We start from the raw sequence: 22,831 nt of genomic DNA, 5'->3' as shown, positions 1-22,831 counted from the left end.
GTTTTACCTGCTGTCCCACTGTGATTTATAAAAGCACCCCCTTTCACCACCTACAGAATTCTGATTGCACAAAAAATTAAACAGTCATCCTAGGGAATAAATGCCACTGTGCTAAGTCAGCTAAGTGTTGAACCATAAGTTGGTTTAGACTTAAAGGGGTAAATTAGAGAGATTACTTCCTCTGGAAACTTCCCCTGATAATCTGAGACTACAGAGATGCCTCACCCAAGTGTCCCCTATACACCTCTTCACAAACCACTCAGCATACTGTTTCTGTTGGTTTCTTATTTTTTTACTGAGGTAGAATTTATGTACAGTAAAATGTACAAATCCTAAGTATACAAAAAATTGATGAGTTTTGACAAATGGACATATCGACTTAACAAATACCCACTCAATATACAGAACATTTCCATCACCCCAGAAGCATTCCCTCATGCTTCCTTCTGGTCAATCCCTACTCCCCACAGACATCTGCTGGTTTGGTTTCTATCATCATAGATTAGTGTGTGTGTTTTTCCTTAACCTTTATGTAAATGAAATCGGATATTTGCTTTTGTGTTTTGCTTCTTTCATTCAAAAGAATGTTTCTAATATTAACCATGTTGGTGTGTAGACGAGCCCACTGGACGACTATACCACAATTGTTTACCTACTGTTATGTGGATGAACATTTGGATTGTTTCCAGTTTTTGCCTATTGTGAATTCTGATCAATTTTTCAAGTGTTCCTATAAAGCTTCTTTCACAGTTGGCATTCTCAGAACTAATATAATTCTGTCTTTTGAGAGAGTCTGAAAGGGTCCAGGACATCTATATATATAAAAAAACCCTAATATGCAAATAGACCAAACAGCGGAACAATGGGAACAACCGAACAACCAGTCACTATGACATGCACTGACAACCAGGGGGTGCATGCGGAACATGGCGGGCATCGGCCACAACGGGATGGTGGAGCAGGTGAGTGGGGTTGCCAGACCAACGCAGGGCACCGGTCGCTGTAATGGGCGAGCCTCTAGTGGTTACTGAAAATTCTTTGCTCCTGTGCACCATGGTTCCGCCTGGCACTCGCACCTGCTGCCGACCCTGACCACCTCTCAGGGCTTCTCCACCTCCCCCTGCTCCTGAGGGGCAATTGGGGTCGGCAGCAAGTGCAGGTGCCCGGCAGAACCATGCACCCACTGCTGGCGCCACCGCTCACACCCACTGCCGGTGCTGGCCCCACTCGCAGCCAGCACCGGAGCTGCCACTTGCACCCACTGCAGGCACCAGTCCTAATCGCTCTGCGCCATCAGCATCAGCGGGTGTGAGCGGGCACTGCTGGCCCTGATCACCCCCGGAGGCTTCTCTACCTTCCCCTGCTCCTGAGGGGTGATCCGGGCAGCAGCCTCCACTTGCACCTGCTGTTGGCGCCAGCCTCAATCGCTCCACACCTTCAGCGGGTGCGAGTGGACCGGTGCCATTAGCACGTGGGAGCAGCAGAGGCAGGAGCGGGGCTGCAGGCAGAGAGGCAATGGGGGAGTGGGGGGCCACAGCGGGATTTAATTTAAATGAGCTTGGACTCTATGAGACAATCTATATATATATATAAAAGCCTAAGTGACCATTATGACCGAATGACTGGAACAAACAGAAGGACCGGTCAACAAGTCACTATGATGCGCACTGACCACCAGGGGGCAGATTCTCAACACAGGATCCCTGGTGCTCAGTGCACTCCCACAGCAGGAGCGCCGCTCAGCCAGAAGCTGGGCTCAGGGCTGGTGAGTACAGCTGTGTTGAGGGTAGCCTCTCCCGCCTCCGTGGCAGTGATAACAGGCAGCAGCAGCAGGCGCAGGAGGACTGGGATGAGCGGCAGCGGAGCTGTGCCTGGCCCTGGCTGGGGCTCCTCTCCGGCCACCTGCCACTTCAGCACTGTTACATCCCTTGGGAATATGTCAGACTGCCAGGTTTCAGCCCGATCCCCACAGGCCAAGCTGCAATGATCAGGCCGAAACCCAGCAGTTTGACGTCCCCCGTGGGATCCCGGATTGCAAAAGGGCACAGGCCGGGCTGAGGGGCCCCATCGGTGCACGATTCTGTGCACTGGGCCTCTAGTGTGTAATAATGAATCAGCTACTGAGTGATCCCAGATGCTCTGGTTTTAGAATCTCAATGGGAATTTTTTAGTACTTATCTATACTTAAAGAAGAGTTCATGAGAGTGCCATAAGTCTCCTCTTATGTGGCATTTTTAAATCTGGGATTTCCCATGTTGATACTCTCAGCTCTAGTCTCCCATGAAAGTCAAGGGTATTTGATACATAGTTCAATCAAAAAGCTGTTCATTATTGGAATGTTTGCAAATATGCTCGTTGCTTAATGTGTTCATGCCATGGCTACATGTTGGGATTTGCTTTTCCCATGCAGCAAATGTTATTAGGTTTAAGTGTAATTCTGAGTTAAAAAAAATTAAATGAGGATTCTCTATAGGAAGGAATCATTAACACTATTTCAGACTTATTTTACGACACGTACACACTTACCCGGATAATCAGATCTAGTCCCATGGCTTTAAATATCATCTATATGTGAGCGATGCCCAAATTTTTCTCCAACACAGAATACTGCTGAGTTCCCAGATGTTTACTTGTCTACTGGACACCTCCCCATGGATATAACTAACAGAGGTAACATTGTTATTATTACATTACTATTCTGTTCACCACCTCACCCTGTTCTTTCTTATATCAGTAAAGACACCAAAGACACTCAGTTCAAATTAAACCTGGAGTCACCCTCAAGTCTTCCATCTCCTTCCAAATCTACCTCCCCCAATCATGTCAGTTTTACCTCCAATAGGTATCTTAAATCCACCCACTTCTCTTTATCTCCTCTGCCAACCTAGTCAAAACCAAGACAGCCCTTTACCAGGACTTCTGTAATGAACTTAGCTGCCTACTCCTATTCTTGCCAATCTGCACAGATGACCAGAAATCCTACTGAATAGTAAATCTGATCATGTCAGTCATGTAACATCAGGGGAGTCCTCTTGTTAGGGGCAAGAATAGAATGTTGGGGACTATGGTTACGGGGAATATTAATCATGCTCTGTTAACCATGCTTGTCTTGTGTTGGTTAAAGAAAGGACATTCTGACCTAACTGGGAGTTGTATGCCCCAGGACCTGGGAGTCAACCTTGAAATGGAGTCCATTTTCATGGAAATATTAACAACCTTGTTGCCCAAATAATGGAGTCCCACCCCAGCCTCTTACTTCCCCATACCTGAAACCCCTACTTCCCCATACCTATAATCCATACTCCACCCATCCCAGTTCATGTAATCTTTGTCCTACCCTATATAAGCAGCTGGTTTATGGGGAGCTGCAGAGCAGATTTTTGTGGATGACCTACTGCTCTCCCATATACTGCCGGCAGTATTGGAATAAATGCTCATGTATGATTCAACCCTGTCTCTGCTTAATTGGCTCAAGTAGTGACAGGCAGCACGGACCCATTGATTGTCCAGTTATACTCTCAATGTCCCCAAGGCCCAGCACAGAGCAGACAACTCAGTATTCACTGAGTGCATAAATAAACTGTCCACAGTTTGGGAAGAGTAAAAGGAGATGGCAGACTAGAAAGAGTTGAAAGATCTTAAAACCTAGGCTTGAGCCAGGCCACGGTGGCTCAGTGGTTGAGTGTCGACCTATGAACCAGGAGGTCATGGTTCCATATCCAGTCAAGGCACATGCCCAGGCTGTGGGCTCAATCCTAAGTACGGAGCATGCAGGAGGCAGCTGATCAATGATGCTCTCTCATCATTGATATTTCTATCTCTCTCTCCCTCCCCCTTCCTCTCTAAAATCAATAAAATTATATTTTTTTTTAAAAAAAAAACCTAGACTTGAAACTAAGTTCCACCATCTGACTAGCTCTTAAGCAAGTTACTTAATCTCTCTGATCTTTATCTTTATCCTTACCCATATGTGATAGTATCACTTACCTTATAGAATTGCTATAAGGATTAAGTGACATAAAATTGAGATCACTATTTTAATGACACCCAATAGATGGTAGTCACACTTCTTTCCCCACATCCCTTATTTGAAGCCACCAGTAAAGTTCAAGAAAATGGTCTTGTGATAGTTTGAAATTCAAAGAGAAATTACAGAATAGTCATGAGGAGTCATTTAGGAATAATTAAGTATGGGGGGTGGAAATAAGAGCAAGCAAAGCCCCCAAAGTGGAGAAAGAATGACAAATTCCCCTGAACTATTCAAATTGCTTCCCCACTCTGAACCATTTGCTGCAACTTCCCAGTAAAGATAACAGATTTAAAGACACATATCTAATATTCTTCTTCAAGCCTTTAATCTACAGTAAAGGAATTCCTTTAAAAGACATCAGTCCACAAAGATGGGGAGAACCAAAGAGGAGACAACAACAACATTTTGGAAGTTGGAAAGCACATGGTTGAGAGAAGAGACAACTGACAGCAAACCCAAGAGAGGTGACTCCCCAGGAGTGGCAAGAGGAAAAACAACCCAAATTATACCACTGAACCTCAAAAGACATAAGAACTACAGTACAAAGATCCTTGTAGAACCAAGGGTGCAAAGAGAGAATCTAACATAAGGAAGACTAGGTGAAAGCTGTTTGAGAAAGAGCTTTCCTAACACCAACACACACACACTCGCCATTGCTGGGCAAATGACTCCGGGTCCCATACCACCCCAAGAGATGCCTAGAGGTTATTCTCTGGAGAAAATAGAGGGTCTCTGGCATGAGAAACACTAAAAACCACTAAGGCATGCATGTAAAAATTGCAAGGTGCTGACAAAAACTTTATCCTTGACCAACTTTAGTTAGGCTCCTCTGAACCGTCTTGACTGGGTCTTAACTAGGCCTTCCATGCCTGCCCTGTCATTGCTGGGTCTGAATAAGCCAGTGTAGAGAAATCCCTCTAGTCTTGCTAGCTGATCAAGTTCTTCATCCCCTACCTTTGACTTGCATTCAGCAAGAATCCTCTATGCTTGCTGTTTCCTCCTAATTATTTTGTATCCACTGGCCTATTGGCTATAAATCCCCCAGCTGTCTTTGCTGTATTTGAATTTGAGCATGTTCTCTTTCCTATATTGTAATAACCCCGTTACAGATTGAATTTATGTGTCTGCTACAGACTGAACCGTAACCCCCCTGAAATTCATATGTTGAAGCCCTAACCCCCAATGTGACTATATTTGGAGATAGGACTTTAAGGAGGTAACTGAGTTTAAATATCATAAAGGTGAGATCCTAATCCAATAGGATTTGTAGCCCTATAAAAAGAGGAAGATCTCTCTCTCCCCCTTCACCCTTTTCTCCACCCCGCCCCCAAACACACACACTGAGGAAAGGCCATGTGAGCATACAGCAAGGTGGTGGCCATCTAAAGCCAGACAGCCTCACCAGAACCCAACCATGCTGGCACCCTGATCTCGAACTTCCAGCCCCCAGAACTATGAATAAATAAATTTCTGTTTAAGCCACCCAATGTTTGGTATTTTTGTTACAGCAGACCAATACACTCCTTTTGCAACAGTCCTGAATAAAGTCTTTCTTGTCATTTTAACAAGTGTCAGACTAATTTTCCTTTAACACCATAATAACAAAATACTCATTATAAGGTATAGAAAATAAAGTTGAGGCCATTTTTTTTTCAGGGGGGGAAAAAAAAAACAAGAAAAAAAGAGAAAACGTGGGCAGGAGGGAAAGAAAAAGTAGAAGAAAAAGATATGAAAATCAGACAAGTAACAAGATTCAGCATCAAAATACCAGAAAGAGCAGACATTCTTCCCCCTCTTTTTAAAAGGCGAGAAAGCGGGGAGGGGGAGAATGCTTTAAAATAGCCCCCAAAAATTCACCTGCACTGAAAGGCATTATTTTCTAGAGTCTAGTCAAAATACCCGATAAGTCCTCAACACAATAACTGGAAAAAAGACGGTTTCAAATTTCAGAACACCAGAAATAAAGAGAAGATGCTACACATTTCCTTAGAAATGGAAGAGAGAAAAAGGACAAAAACACAGGTCACATCCAAAGGATCATGAATCAAAATGGCTTCAGCAACACTGAAAGCAGGAAGTCAACCTGATGCCTTTTAAATACTGAAGGGAAATGATTTCCAACTTAGAACTCTATACTTCGGCAAACTACCAGTCCAAACTGGAGCAGTCTGACCCCACAGCCAGCCACACTGAGTGCTGCCACCAAAGACAGTTACTGCCCTGGGACCAGGTGAATCTGGCCTAGATTCTTATCTGCGCTTATCTTATTCTACCCTTCACACTTTCGATAATCATGTTTCCATATAAAGAGTATTTAAAAAGATATTGTAAAGGGAATTTTTAAAAGACAGTCTCAATTCCCAATACTTAAAACACATGAAAGGCTGACTACATATGCATTGCAGAAATACAAAGTAAAAAAAAAAGAATTGTAAGAATCACTAGAACCTTGAAATTCCTTAAGTTATTCAGGAAAAGAGAGGGAATGCTCTATAATACCCTATGACCAAAGGAAAAGTATCATTTTTAGTACTTATTTGACAACAGACATTTTTACAGTAGGCCCAAAAGTAATCATTAAGTAATATATAAAAGGCAATCTGTAGCCTTTCAGAGGTACTATGCTAACCTTTCATTTATTCTTTTTTAAACATATTTTTTAAATATATTTCTTTATTGATTTCAGAGAGGAAGGGAGAGGGAAAGAGAGAAACATCAATGATGAGAGAGAATCGGCTGTCTCCTGCATGCCTCCCGCTGGGGACTAAGCCCGCAACCTGGGCATGTGCCCTTGGCCAGAACTGAACCTGGGACCCCCCAGTCCACAGGCCGAGGCTCTATCCACTGTGCCAAACTGGCCAGGGCACCTTTCATTTATTCTTGTTAAAAGGTGAGAAGCATTATCCCCAAGAGGCTCTCTACGAAGCAAACATACTGAAGGCTGGAGTGACAAATACTAGTATATAAACATCATTATTCTTTTTCTCTGCAACTCCAGTGACAATTCCAATAATGACCGTGTGCTATGAGTAGGAAAAGCAGATCCATATCACAAAATAAGAGCCATCGCCTGTTATGTCACCATTACCTTCAAAGATTATCCTTTAAAAATTATACCTATGATAATTATAATGTCTTATATTTTATTAGCTAGGGTATTAAAAATTGAGTACTAGCTAAAAGCAATTTAGAGTTGGTCTGAAGAGCTGGAATAAGATACCAAAAAGGATAGAAAAAAAGCATTAAAGAGTTAAGACAAATGCTTAAGACTGCCTTCCACAGTCATTCATTAAGCTGGCTTATTTATTTAGCCATCTACTCTACCACATATTGCTAGGTGCTAGGGATATAATGACGGGCAAATAGAGACATGGTCTGGTCTCATGGAGCTTTATAATAGGAAAGCACGCACTTGGAATAGAGCAGTAAACAGATTGGCAAAAATCCCTGCCCTCCAGGATCTTAAAATCTAGGTGGGGGTAAGGGAGTGATGCAGATGTATCAAATTTGCCTTCTAAAAAGACTACTCTTTCATCTGGCCAGGCCCTAGCCCTGCTGATCAAAAGAATGTTATGTGCACCCTTGGCACACAAGCTTTAAACTGGCAACTTCTCTCATCTGTATCAGTGTGTCCTAAGGCTATTAGCTTCCCTGGTGGCCAGACACTGTGAGAGAACTGGGCACCACATAACAGTTGGCTGTTGCTGATGTTGTGTGTACCTAGTACAATCTTTCACTGAGCATTTCAATCCAAAAAAAACTTATTTGTGCACCAAAATTCTCAAAAATACCTCAGCAGGATTCCCTTTAGTCACTAAGTTACCTTTTAAAATGCCTTCCTAGAAAATATTTTCAAGTTAATCTCGTTCAGCTAGTTTACAAAGTATGGGCATTACTGAATTTATATAATACTGTATTATGCATTCATTAAATATTAGTATTGGCCCTGGCAGGGCAGCTCAGTTGGTTAGAGCGTTGCCCAATATTCTAAAGTTATGGGTTTGATCTCTGGTCAGGGCACATACAAGAATCAACCAATGAATGATAAAGAAGTGGAACAACTGCCCTAGCTGGCTTGGCTCAGTGGATAGAGCATCGGCCTGCGGACTGAAGGGTCCCGGGTTCGATTCCCGCCAAAGGAACATGCCTGGGTTGCGGGCTCGATACCCAGTGAGGGGTATGCAGGAGGCAGCCAATCAATAATTCTCTCTCATCACTGATGTTTCCATCTCTCTCTCTCCTTCTCCCTTCCTCTCTGAAATCAATTAATATTTTTTTTTTAAAAAAAAAGAAGTGGAACAACAAACCAATGTTTCTTTCTCCTTTCCTCTCTCTCTCTAAAATCAATTTTTAAAAAACCATTAGTATTAAACTTTATTGTGAATATCTTGGTTATATCAGCAATGAACATTCATTAACAATGGGGAGACAACACCTATCACTAAGTCCAGAGTCACAACAAAGAAATAAAATAAGAAAACTTCTCAAGTTAACAAAATCTAAAAACTACCTCAATTTAATAAATAATTTTGATATCCACTCATTTAGTTTTCTTTTTTCTTTTTTTCTTTTTTAAATATATTTTATTGATTTTTTACAGAGAGGAAGGGAGAGAGATAGAGAGTTAGAAACATCGATGAGAGAGAAACATCGATCAGCTGCCTCCTGCACATCTCCCACTGGGGATGTGCCCGCAACCCAGGTACATGCCCTTGACCGGAATCGAACCTGGGACCCCTCAGTCCGCAGGCCGACGCTCTATCCACTGAACCAAACCGGTTTCGGCCACTCATTTAGTTTTCAATGAATATTAACTAAACACCTACTATGTGCCAGCCGGTTTTAGCTTTAGCTATTGATGAGTAAATACAGAATTCTAATGTTTTTCTTTCTAAGAAATCAAAAGAGAAAAATGTCGCCTGGCCAGGGTTGCTCAATGGTTGAGCATCGACCCATAAACCAGGAGGTCGCTGGTTCAATTCCCAGTCGGGGCACACACACAGTTGCAGGCTCGATCCCCAGTAGAGGGCTTGTGGGAGGCAGTCCATCAATGTTTCTCTTTCAACGATGTTTCTCTCTATCCCTCTCCCTTTCCCTCTATCCCTCTCTCTAAAATCAATAAAAACATTTTTTAAAAATATCTAGGCCAGCTATGACACTCTTTCTGATTTTAATAGTTATCGGTCCAGTTGCTCACAGCCATGGTCCTGATGACTGACCATTTTTTACAAAAGTTACAGTATTGTACTTTCAAATATAACCTTAGAAAGCCAAATGTATTAATTGAAGTTTTAAGCAAGGTCCATTACTCAATTCTTAGAAACAGCCTTGGGACACTTAAATGGTATAGTGAAGATTAACTTACTAACAAAAAAGAGGGTAAAAATAAAAGCATGTTTTATTAATAAGTTTATGATATAGTTATTAAATATTAAAAATATTTTATACAATGATTTGAAAAGTGATACTCTCAGGAAAAAACTCCAAATATGTACAATATGAATTGTGAGAACTGGTTATATGATCTTATTACATTTTCAGAGAAGAAATCATAAACTATATTTCAGATATAAATTCCTCCATAAACTATTACTACAAAACAGGTATGAATTTAGACATAATTAAAATAATTTATGTAGACAATGTATACTAATATAACCTGGCCAACAAAATGTAGACCATTTAGAGAAAGCCCTCTATTCTTCAGAATCTAAACATACCAGTTTACTTCAGAAGCTCAAAATTTTTCTTACAGATGTTAAAAAAAAATTACCAGAATATAATAGCAAGATTTTACCTGCGTCATTTAAATTTTCCATACACTGTGACCAATTTTATTTATTATATCCAGAACTTAACTAGTTTTATAATTACTACTAGATTTAAAAGTTATTCCTTAAATTTTCTGGTCTTTTACAAAAGGAATTTGTAAAGACTATAAATTTTAAATTCACTTTCTCCACCAACAAACAATATTGGTCTCCCCATAAGTAGTTAATGAAAAGAAACCAAGTTGTTCTTCAAATCAAAGGGCCTTTTCTCCAGAGGATCCCACCTGTGTAAAATAGCCCACTCCGCTCAAATTGCAACACCCTGCAGCATAAATTGAAGCTTTGGGCTAATGGTATGCAGATTTTTCAGAGATTAAAAGATGTACAAAACCACAATCTAGATGGTACACTATAATTAATCAAGGTGATAAGATGTCTGAACAATCCTTAATCTTTTAAACACATCTGTGACATCTATGGCATTTTAACTCTCCTAAAATGTCCCAAAACAGAAGTTAAAGATTTTCATCTACAATCAGCAGGGTTATTTTACAGAGGTGACCTCAAAGGCCTATCCAATTCAGGCAACATAGTTCTTCTGAGAGAGAACTTGTTAAACTTGGCAGGGGCCGGGGGGGGGGGGGGGGGGGTCTAATGATCAGGAGACATAAACTCTGAGAAACATATAGATTAAAAGAAAAGGCTAGAGCCCTATCTGGTTTAGCTTAGTGGATAGAGCGTGGTCCTAAGGACCAAAGGTCCCGGGTTCGATTCAGGTCAAGGGCACATACTTTGGTTGCAGGCTCCAACCTGGCCAGGGCCCTGGTCAGGGCACTTGCAAGGTAACCAATCGGTGTGTTTCTCTCACATCTATGTTTCTCTCTATTTTTCCTTGTCTATTCCACTCTCTCTAAAAAAGCAAAGGAAAAATGTCCTCCGATGAGGATTAACAAAAAAATAAAGATTAAAAAGAAAAAGAAAGGGTAGACGGTACTGTTCCATTGTAATCTCTGTCATTCTTTAATTAATAAACAAATAAAATCTAGAATATTCTATTAAGTTCTCATGTAATTCATAACACTAAGTTTTTTCAACTCTACTAACTTGGGTTGTGTGTGCATATGTGTTCATGCATATATCACACAAAAACAGGAACTGAAGGTGAACTGGATATTCTTCTCACAGATGGTGGCATAAAGTTCAATTCAGCTCATCAAAGACACCCAAAGGGCAATCTCAGGAGGCAGGCATCCCTTGGACAAAAAGACCTGGCTGTATAATATTATGCTGTCCTCACCTATTTTTTAATGACATAAGAAATACACTTAGTTTCAAAGTAAAGGCTTTATGAAAACCCTCTTACTACTACTTTTATAAACATTAAAGTGTTTATTTCTTGCTGGTAAAGTCTTAATTTGATTTTAAAAATTTAATGGCTCAATAACAAATAAGTACAAACTACAACTTCTTAGCTTAAGTGGTCGGTACTAAAAGGCAGACATGATGGTAAGTGTAGTTAATTTTGTCTTCCAGTTACTATTGCATTTAAATTTAAATGGCTGGCTAAGAGTCAGCGAGACAACCAAAAGGACTGAAGCTTTTCATTGGAATTTTTCACTTTATTGATTCAATTACAAAATATCATTATATTGTTGTTTCTTCTTAATTGACAGATCAATAAAAATATGTAACAAGAATGTTCAGACAGTCTACAAAATGAGAAATGTGAACTATCTTCCCAAAATTCTGTATGAAAACACAACTTTACCAAACAGTTGGCAAAGTTTAGGTGAGTTAAATTTTCCTTTTTAGATTTCAGTAAAAAGTAGATTAATAAGCAACTAAATAAATCAAGCACTCTATGGGGAGTTCTCTGAGTAGAAAATCTGCCTGGACTTTTGATTTTTCACAGCAAGACTTGAGACAAACACGATTTATGTGTTATTATGATCCCCTATGAAAAGTGTTATATGACTACAAAGATTTTGACAAAGCACTTAAAAACTTAACCAAATAATTAACTTTTCACAAAAATAATCACTCTAAAATGTAAAATAGTGATTAAATAATCCAAAGCTTCATACATCTTCTCAACTCATAAAGCAGGACATCCAAAAGGAATGCTATTTATAGGATGAAAAGGCTCCACTTTTCCTAAATAGAGTTAAAACTAAGCAGACTTTTGTTTTGTTTTTTAAGTAGATCTCACAATGAAAACCCTCTCCTCTACTGCACTTTGGGCATTTTGCCTGTCTTTATTCCTAACCACCAACACAGCTATGAATGGTTTCCTTTACTACTGCTGCTTTCAACCTATACCAAAATCCAATCTTAAGTTTTTACAGTATCAACTTTATTTATAAAGTCCCTAATTATTAAGGTCAATTGAATCCAAAAACTTTCTCAGAGTAGTCCAAGCACTCATTTACTATTTTTATAATCTCATACATCTTCTGGACTTGATTACACTGTGATTATTCAACAATTAAAATTCTACTCAGCTACATTTTAGTCTCAATTCACAAGAATTACCATCCCAGAATAGAACCCGTTAGAACTACTGAGTAGTCTTCATGAAGAAAGAATTTCGTCACACTCACAGTTTGAGCCTGCTTTTTTTTTTTTCTTCAGCTCAGGCTTTAATATTAAAGTAGTACTAAGTACATACAATTTTCTCACAATTTCCATTCAATAATAATAGTATTTCATGAAAATACACTTTATGTTCAATTTTTTTATTAAAGTGATAGAACAGGGTTTTTAAAGCCAAATATACCATTAAAAAGGGCTTATGTAACCAATAACAGGGCCCCTCTACCCTCCACTGGACTGCCTCCTCTTCCCCCTCCCCGCCTTTGCATGGCTGCTCTCTACGCCTGCTGCCCAGCTGTCTTTCGGCGACAGCCCTTCACTGCTCTCTCGTGGGTATATATCGGAGTCCTTTCATGCCCCAAGATGTCTTTATTCGATCTTCGTACTTGAATGATAGGATGAATACACATATACACAAAAACCACAAAAGTGGATGCTACGTTGAAAGTCATTTTTCTTCAGGATTTTAAAGGTATAACAAGTAATAGTACATCCAGAACTGCCTCTGCCTTTCAGATTCTAATCATTTTATACTCCTCTTTATTTCTCGCCTCTCAGCTAGAAGCTTAAAAAATCTGGCCTTCATGGTTGCTCTGAACTTCCATGATGGCATGGCCAGGTGTACAGTGTGTGAATTCATTTGGCTAACACTCTGAGAGCACATTCAGTCCAGAGGTACAAATTATATATGTGGGTTGGCAAAAGAGGTTTACAGTTGTGAGTACATGAACTATAGTTTATTCTTGTATTATTTCTTAATTACTGTATTATTTATTTGTATTACAACTGTAAACCTACTTTTGCTCACCCTGTACATAGCATAATGGTCTCATAGTATTTCTATTATTTCTTTTAAAATGTCTTCCTCTGTTTCTTGTTCTTTCTTTCTAAAAGTTGTATAATTTAATGTTGCACTGCTATGAGACTGCTATTATTATTTTCTCCTCTTTTCTATTACCCATTTCTTTACCTGTTTAGTCCATCTTCTTGGAAATGTCCCCACTTGACTTTCTAATCCTTCTACTGACTTTTTTTTATTTCTACAATCATATTTTTAATTTCCCTCTATTGTCTTTGTTTCTTTCTTGTTGCTTTTTTTCTACTTTACTTCTGTTCTTGTCTTTCATGGGAAGGCTTTCATCTAATTTTCTATTTACATTTAAAAGGCACTAGAGCCGAAACCGATTTGGCTCAGTGGATAGAGCATCAGCCTGCGGACTGAAGGGTGCCGGGTTTGATTCCGGTCAAGGGCATGTACCTGGGTTGCGGGCACATCCCCAGTGGGAGATGTGCAGGAGGCAGCTGATCGATGTTTCTCTCTCATCGATGTTTCTAACTCTCTATCTCTCTCCCTTCCTCTCTGTAAAAAATCAATAAAATATATTTAAAAAAAAAAAAGGCACTAGAAAGCTAACTGGAAGCTCTGTTTAAGTAGGACAAGACTATCACCTGATAAACTTCATCCTAAAGTAACAGGGCAGTACTCTTTGTGGGAATGTTCCCACCATTAGTGTTTGTTCATCGTCCTCTAGTAAAGTTCCGTTTTCCAGAGAACAAGGTGTCTGGGTCTCTCGCAAGACAGTTAAGGAACTGGAGCCTCCAGCCAACCCCACTAGCTTTTGCCCTGAGTCTTAAACCTCAGCTTATACAATAACTGAAACCTCCAAACCCTTAGCCTCTGATCTCCTCTTTGCAAGAACTTAAATACAGTCTTCTGCTTAACCAAGTCAGATAATATTCTTCTCTCCAAACTTGCTGAAATCCCTCATCTACTATTGCCTCCTTTTTCTAATCTCTTTGCCCCTGTAGATTTATATATTTTTTAAATTCCTGTACTAACATTTTAATGAAGTACCAGGAAAGAAAGAACAGATAAATATATGCAAATAAGAAACGTTTAACAAGGAAAAATATTTCCATAGAATAACTGACTTAGTTGTTTTCATCATTGCACTGGGAATGTCTAACAAAGCTTATTATCTGACAATTTCACAATATTTGAAATTTTAGTCATTGCTTTTTGAAAAGCCCCACTACTTTATTAACACAGTTATTACTTAAGTATTTCTTTTAATCCTCAGCTGAGGATATGTTTTCACTGATTTTAGAGAGAGAGGAAGAGCTGTAAGGAGAGGGAGAAAGAAGGAAAGAGGAGAGAGAAACATTGATTGGTTGCCTCCCAGACACACCCCAACCAGGAATCAGACCCGCAACCTAGGTATGTACCCAGACTGGGAATCAAACCCACAACCTTTTAGTGCAGAACAATGCTCCAACCAACTGAGCTACCCGTCCAGGGTTACTTAAGAGTTTTTTTAACTTAATATTTAAAAGTTTGCCATAAAATACATTTCAGGTAAAATGAATTATGTTCTAACTGACTTGTATTCTCACTAACTTTCAATATAAAATTGGAAATGTTTCTATACGGAGAAAAAGGGCACAGTAAAGGAAAAACGTAAGTACCCAAAGCTGGCAGAACCATTACTATTGTTCATTCTTCTTCACTTATTATATCCACCACATGATAGCAATCCTACAAAAGGCCTACAACATTAGTATTTTTACTTTATTTCAATATTCACAAACATATTCTAAATAAAGAGTCTACCGCTGGATAAAAACAGATACAGAAATATCATATAAGCTCTACTATTGTAAATAAGCTTGACAGAAAACACTGTTATTTTTTTTTGGAATAATGACCAAAATGCATGTTAGAGATCTTAATCTCTGTAGCACAAATTCTCCTCTTTTAACTGTGTAGAAAATAATTATACAGTCCAACTTAACTTCTAGAAAACAATCTAGTATCTTATTTTGTTAACAAAATATTGATAACCCATATCATCATCCAAGATACCTCATTAATATCAAAAGATTATGTTAATATCAAAATCATTTAAAATGTGCTGGATTGGATCGAGTCGGGAAATAAATCCATCTTAAGCCAAAACTTACAACCAAATAACAGGAGTGACAGGTGTACCAGCTCTTCCAAAGAATATCGGAATTTGACTGTTTTTACAATGTGAATAATCAATGACCCAAGTTGTTGTGCTCATTTCCAAATACAAAAACAAAGGCTGGAAAAAGTGAAGTGACTCATCCATAGCTACAAAACACAGACCACCAGAACAAGGAGAGCCTTTGTCCATCCACTTGCTTTCATTTAAACTGTGCCAACTCTTCTACTCTCTTTTAAAAATCTGTTTGGATCAGAGCCTACTAGTAGAAATATTATGTCACAGGAAAACTCTCATTTTATTATATATTACATAACACCCAATTTTTTTTTTGTTTCCCTAAAAAGATTCAAATATGCACTACAATATATATTGTTGAAAGACATTTAGAAACAGTTAGAATTTAGTATGGCTCAAAAGGAATTTTTCAAAATAGTCAAGACATATGATTCTGCTTTACAAGTATTCAAACAGATCCCTATAAAAGATCAGAGTGGACATAATTTTTTTCATTCTTAAATCCGCTGAAAATCAGTCTCCTTGATGAGGTACTCCTTCCCAATGGAATAAACTCAAGAGAAAAGGCTTTTAGCAGAATCTTTGTTTTATCACTAAGCCCCGGTTTATTTTTACCACTTAGTATAGCACATTTTATCACATTGTAAGCATATACTATTATAATTTAATTTTATATAATTTACAAATGATAGAATATAATTTCTCAGATACTTAATTGGGCTTCATAGAAATTAAAATGTATCCCAGCATTAACTGGATCATAAGCAGTATATATGTTAAGTTCATTAATTCTTTAAAACATGAAATTTCACCTAGAAAAATCCACAACTCAGCCACAGATCAAAATAAAAAATTTGGCACTCCAAAGTTTTCTAATTGCATCAATTATTTTTCACAATTAAAAATATAGCTATTATGCTACTGGAGAAAAATAAATCTAATAATTAAAAATATCCTCACAGATGTATAATTACATATGTATTTAATTTATAATCACACACACAAAATACCTGAAATTTATACACCAATAAGCTCCTATAAAATTAATGTGATGAAGTCTTCAATTTTGTATGCAAAAATATGCAAATTAAAGTGAGAAACCATTTTTGCCTGCAGAATTAGAAAAATTTTTATTGTAATAATGAACATTAAAAATAATAATAATAATAATAATAATGAACACTTAAGAAGTTACAATGGAACATATATATCTAAGCACTGTAATGAAAAATATAAACTGGTAACTATAGTTTTGAAAAGCAAAATGGCTATATGCATATAACAAGAGTCTTTAAAATATTTAGAATTTTGGATCTAGTATTTGTATTTCTAGGCATCTATAGTTAAGAAAATAATCAGAATTTTACCTATATTCTCTGAAGTGGTATTTACAAAAAAAGAGGGAAAATGTGAAGAAAGAGGAGGAGAAAAAGAAGAAAACAAAGAGAAAAAGAAAAAAAAGAAACTTAGAAATAAGCTAAATGTCTAATACAGGGTAATTAAATGACAGTATTGTGTAATTCTGCATTTGATCCAGCATTTGAGATGTCAACAGCCGCAGGTCTGATTAAAGAGCTACTCTGAAAACCATGACATAAACTTGTAATTTATAAGGGGGAAATACCCACTTAAAACTGCTATTGTGAGGATTAATGAAATACCATTTATCTCAAAAATTCTAATATGCACTTTTTTCACATGCTAACATGTAAATCAACGGTGTAGCTTTACTTATTTGGTTGAGGTTTTTTTTCTCTTTCAGAAATGTGTGTGTTATGACCCCTGAGTCAGCTCCAACTCCTGGCCCTGCTATGAATGAGTGATGTCCACAGTGTCCTGTCCTCAACAGCCCTGTTCCGCTCCTGTACGAGTGTGGCTAGGGCCTGTGGCTTCTTTTATGGAATCAATCCATCTCACATTTGGTCTTCCTCTTTCCTGCTGCCTTCCATTTTTCCCAAAATTATCAACATTCTCAAAATTATCAACATTTCCTGTAATATTCCCACAGTAGACAACTTCAGTTTTTGCCATTTTTGCCTCTAGCAGTGTCTTGCATTGTTTCGGGCTTTATGTTCTCAAGGACGTACTTGTTCATCTTTCAGGTGGTCCAAAGTATCCGCACAGCTCTTCTCCCGCACATTTCAAATGAACCCATCGTTTTCCTATCAGTCTAGTTCACTGTCCCACTTTCCCATCCATACGCAGTGACTGGGAACACAAGAGTGTAGATTATCTTAGTCTTGGTCTAATGACACATCTTTGCTCTTGATGATCTTTCCTAATTCTTCCACTGCTGCCCTCCTGAGTCTCAATCTTGTCTTGATTTCTTGGCTTCGGTCTCCATCTGCATATAAATTCTTTCATTAATCTCTTCCCAGCCCCACACTCCGCCTTCCCTCTGAGATTCATTAGTCTGTTCCGTGCTTCTGTCTCTGGACCCATTTTGTTCATCAGTTTATATGAGTGAGATCATGCGATACTTGTCTTTCTCTGACGGGCTTATTTCGCTTAGCATAATACTGTCCAGGTCCCTCCCAGAGAACATTTTAATAAATAAATGCCTTAAAGTATTTAAAATATGATTCTATACTTCAAAATACAAAATGTAACCTGAGACAAGAGTTTGTATGTTGCTCCTGTATCTGGGAAGGAAGGGCCAGACCTTGGAACCTTTGGACCCTACTGTTCCCAGGCCTTGCAGGTGTGCTTGAATCTTCACAGGCCCAACCTTGGCCCAGAAGGAAAGTTTGAAAAGTTGTTCTGGAGCCCTAGCCAGTTTGGCTCAGTGGATAGAGCGTCAGCCTGAGGACTGAAGGGTCCTGGGTTCGATTTCAGCCAAGGGCGCAGGCCCAGGTTGTGGGCTCGATCCCCTATAGGGGTGTGCAGGAGGCAGCCAATCAATGATTCCCGCTCATCATTGATGTTTCTATCTCTCTCTCCCTCTCCCTTCTTCTCTGAAATCAATAAAAATACATTACAAAAAAATAAAAATAAAATAATAATAAATAAATACGTTGCTCTGGAAAGCCATTTGGTGTCCTTGACCAAATGCATCTCTGCTAAGAGGCATTGCTGCCTAAATGAACAGAGATCTTTGAGTTGAACAGCTTGATTTTCATTGAGCATTTCTCTCACGATTTTCCCAATTGCCCTGAAATTTCTATGTATTATGTTTCTCTATGTATGTTCAATTTTAAATTTAACTACTACTTTTGAGTACTTGCCCACATCTCTGGGATTTGAATGGCGGTTATATCCCATTTTACTGTCTTTTAACTTTACATTTAACTTGTTTCTCTGCTTCCCTTGCCCACTGGGAACCCTCTGACTCCTTAAAGTTTGCTGCTCAGAAGTTCAACAGGCAGGTATCGTGCCACAAGTTCTTTTTGGACCTCTGACAAAGGGAGTGATCAGAGAAGACCATCACTACCTTGGGATCTGCAAGGTGTTCTGGGTACCTGCGTCCACAGCCCTCCACTGCTATCAGAATACCTTGCCAGTGCACTAATCTCTTTGGAGATAAAATTTGCTAGCATGTTACTAAATGTTAATTTTCTTTTGCAGAAAAAAACAGTACCATGTCTGAATTAATTAATGATATTTAAAATATTTCATTCCTTAACACTCTCATTTGCTTTGTCCGCAGCCTATTCCGATCCTTTGGCCCCTGACGTATTGGTACTGATTTATTTCTGGTGGTAGCTTGTCCTCAAATGTGTGTAGAAAGCATGTATTTTATGATAAATTTTTATGTAGTGAATGCTCTGTGTGGAATTCAGAGGAAAACCCAGATTCAGTGATTAACAATGCCAAAAATGCAAATAACTAGCCATTGTTCAAGTAACAGTGGTGCTATTTCTCTTTTGTGGCCTTTTAGACTTTTGTTGCCCTGAAATTCCATTTTATTGGGAATACATTTTCTACCTCATTTTTTTTCCTACTATAAAGAGCTTCTAAATAAAATTCTGTATTTAAAAAAAAAATGAGATGCCACTACAAATCCACTAGAAGGCTAATTTTTTTTTAATCCTCACTCAAGAATATGTTTTTTTATTTTTTATTTTTTTAAGAAAGAAAGGAAGGGAGAGGATGTGTGAGAGAGGAGCCGGGAGAGAAACAGCCATCGGTTGTCTCCCACACACACTTTGATCAAGGATTGACCTTGCAATCTGGATACCGAGCTTGACCAGGAATCAAACCCACAACCTTTTGGTTTATAGGATGACACTTCAACCAATGAGCCACACTGGCCAAAGAGAGGCTAAAACGTCTAAAACTGGCAATACCAAATGTTAGCAAGGAAACAGAACAATTGAAACTCTCATTTATTGCTTCCCATATTACCTGAAATCCTACTCCTAGTTATTTACCCAAGAGAAACATTCATTCAAAGGCATACCTGAATGTTCTTAGCAGTTTTGTAATTGCCCCACAGTGGAAACAATTCCAATATCCATCAACAGATGAAAAGATAAATATCTGTACAATGAAAAACTACTCAGCAATAAATAGGATTGAACTAACAGCCACAACATGGATAAATTTCAAAAGCATTATAACTGGAATACATGAGATAACAGTAATATACAGTTTAAAATTCCATTTATATGAAATGCTAGAACAGGCACAACTAATCTAAAATTACAGAAATCAGATAAGTGGCAGTCAAAGATGAAAAGGGAAAATGTAATTGACTACTGAAGGGAACAAGGGAACTTTTGGGGAAAACAGAATTATTCTAAATCTCAAACTGATCTCCTAACAAAGTGAATTTTATTTTATGTAATTTATACCTTCAGAGATTTGACTTTGAAAAAAATCAATCATTAGAACTCAACATGAACAGTACAAAAGTTTGATAAAATTCAAAGTCAAAGATACTTATTAATTACAAAGCAAAAACTAGTAACTTTATATATAAGGAGGCAGATACCACCTTAACCAAATAATCAAAACTCTTCTTAATACATCCTACCACTTCTCTGGTATTCCTGCCAAAATATATAATCTAAATCTCATCATGAGGAAATATTAAACAAACCCAAATAGAGAGGCTTGAATTATTAAACAATTTCAAGGTCACGAAACACAAAGGAAAATGAAGAACGGTTCCAGGTGATAGGAGACGAAAGCAACATGACTACAGATGCACTGATCTGGGATTTACTTTTGCATTAAAAGATATATTTGGCACAAATCATGATTTCTGAATAAGGTCTACAGATTTTAAATTACAGTATTGGTAAGTGTGACCTATGGTCGTATGGGATAATAATTTTGTTATCAGGAAATACACATGAAAATTGTTTGGAGTAAAGGAGGAGGCGTAAGTATGTAAATTACACTCAAAAGACTCTGAAGTGTCAGCTGTGTTTATATACAGAAAGAGAAGAAGAAGGAGAAATAAAATGTGGTAAAGGTACTCATCTAGGAATCTGGGTGAAGAGTAGGCAGGAATTTTTATATAGTATTGTCCTTATAACTCTTCTGGAAATCGGAAACTAGAGCAAAGTATAAAAAATATGGACTTAAGTCAAAGACTTTTTTTAAAAATGTATTTTATTGGTTTTTTACACAGAGGAAAGGAGAGGGATAGAGAGCTAGAAATATCGAAGAGAGAGAAACATCGATCAGCTGCCTCCTGCACACTCCCCACTGGGGATGTGCCTGCAACCAAGGTACATGCCCTTGACAGGAATCGAACCCAGGACCCTTGAGTCCGCAGGCCGACGCTCTATCCACTGAGCCAAACCGGTCAGGGCAAAGACATTATTTTTGTATTGCCAGGTATCACAACCAACAATCATGTCCGAAAGCTCACCTGCCACGCCTCTTGCTCCTGCCACGGAGAAGACACCCAGGAAAAAGAAGGTCCGCAAGTCCATGGGTGCCACCAAGCGCAAGGCCTCTGAGCCTCTGGTGCCTGAGCTCATCGCCAAGGCTATGGTCACCTCCACGGAGCCCAGCAGCATGTCACTGGCCATGCTCAAGAAGTGGCCAGAATAGCCAAGAAATCCAAGAAGGCCACGGGGTCAGCTACCCCCAAGAAGAACGCCAAGAAGACAGCGAAGAAGAAGGCAAAGAAAGCTGAGAAGCTGGCGGTAGCTGCAGGGACCAAAAAAGTGACCAAGAGTCTGAAAAAGGTGAAAGCAGCCCAAACCCAAGAAGGCGACTAAAAGTCCAGCCAAGGCCAAAGCCCCAAGCCCAAGGCAGCCAAGCTAAAATCTGCCAAGCCCAAGAAGGCTGCCCCCCAAAGAAATAAGGATTAAGACTACCTGAGAATACAAAGGCTTTCAGAGCCACCCAATTAACCTGATAAAGAACTTTCACTGGATGGGGGGTGAGAGGCGACGGAGGTGAAAATGTTTATATTTTCTACTTCCTGATGCATAGAGATCTCAGTGTAGTAACAAGAGCAAGTACAGAGTTATATTTCCCAGAAAAGAGGGTTGATGCTATAAAGAGCCTTTTGGTTTAAGGTTAGCACAGCTGGTCCAGCTTTTCACTCAGCACTATGCCCGTTGAGGTGCAGCCAGGTTGTTACATATATCAATAGACCCTTTTTATTGCAGAGTAGGATTAAGGGATATCATGTATAAGAATTTGTGTAACCATTTGTGAATAGAAAAATACAAACTTGCTTCCACTTAAGGAAATAAAGCTGTTAAGAAGAAAAAAAAAATAATGTAAGACTACTACAGAAAACACTGTGAAATTATAAAACATCATTAAAAGAAATTAATAAAGACCTAAGTAAATTAAGCAATACACTATGATCCTAAATGGGAAGGCAATTCTCTCCAAAGCAATCTCTAGGTTCAATGCAATCCCAATTAAAATTACAACTGATTTCTTTTTCAGAACTTGACAAACTGATTTTAAAATTTATAGAGAAATGTAAGGGCAAGAACAGCCAAGACAATCTCAAAGAACTAAATGGGAAAATAAGATTTACTATAAGGCTACAGTAATAAGACAGTGTGGCAATGGCACCTGAATAGACAAACAGGTCAATGAAACAGAACAATGATTCATATATTTGATTTACAACGAAAGTAGCAAAGCAGAATGAAAGAGCTGTAGAGGAAAGACTACCTTTTCAACAAATGCTACTAGGAAAACTAGACATACATTCAGGAAAAAATTAAATATAAGACCACCCAGCCGGCGTTGCTCAGTGATTGAGCATTGACCTATGAACCAAGAGGTCACAGTTCAATTCCCCATCAAGGCATATGCCAGGGTTGCTGGCCTGATCCCCAGTAGGGGGTATATAGGAGGCAGCCGATCGATGATTCTCTCTCATCACTGATGTTTCTATCTCTCTCTCCCTCTTCCTTCCTCTCTGGAAAGTATATTTTTAAAAATAATTAATAAATGAATACATCCATCCATACATAAATAAAAGGCCTACACCTCACATCATGGCCAAAAATTACACACTGGGGTGTGTG

General features: G+C 38.6%; 1 protein-coding gene across 2 annotated transcripts in view; it reads right to left on the bottom strand.

Annotated features, from left to right (window-relative positions):
* MYO6 (myosin VI) overlaps positions 1-22,831 on the bottom strand; it is a 139,062-nt gene that overhangs the window by 77,750 nt on the left and 38,481 nt on the right. The gene's annotated exons all lie outside the window — the stretch shown is intronic.

The sequence above is a fragment of the Myotis nattereri genome (assembly GCF_964212035.1).
Source record: "Myotis nattereri genome assembly, chromosome: 6".
In the NCBI taxonomy this organism is placed as follows: Eukaryota; Metazoa; Chordata; class Mammalia; order Chiroptera; family Vespertilionidae; genus Myotis; species Myotis nattereri.
This window is presented reverse-complemented; position numbering and strand designations above follow the sequence as displayed.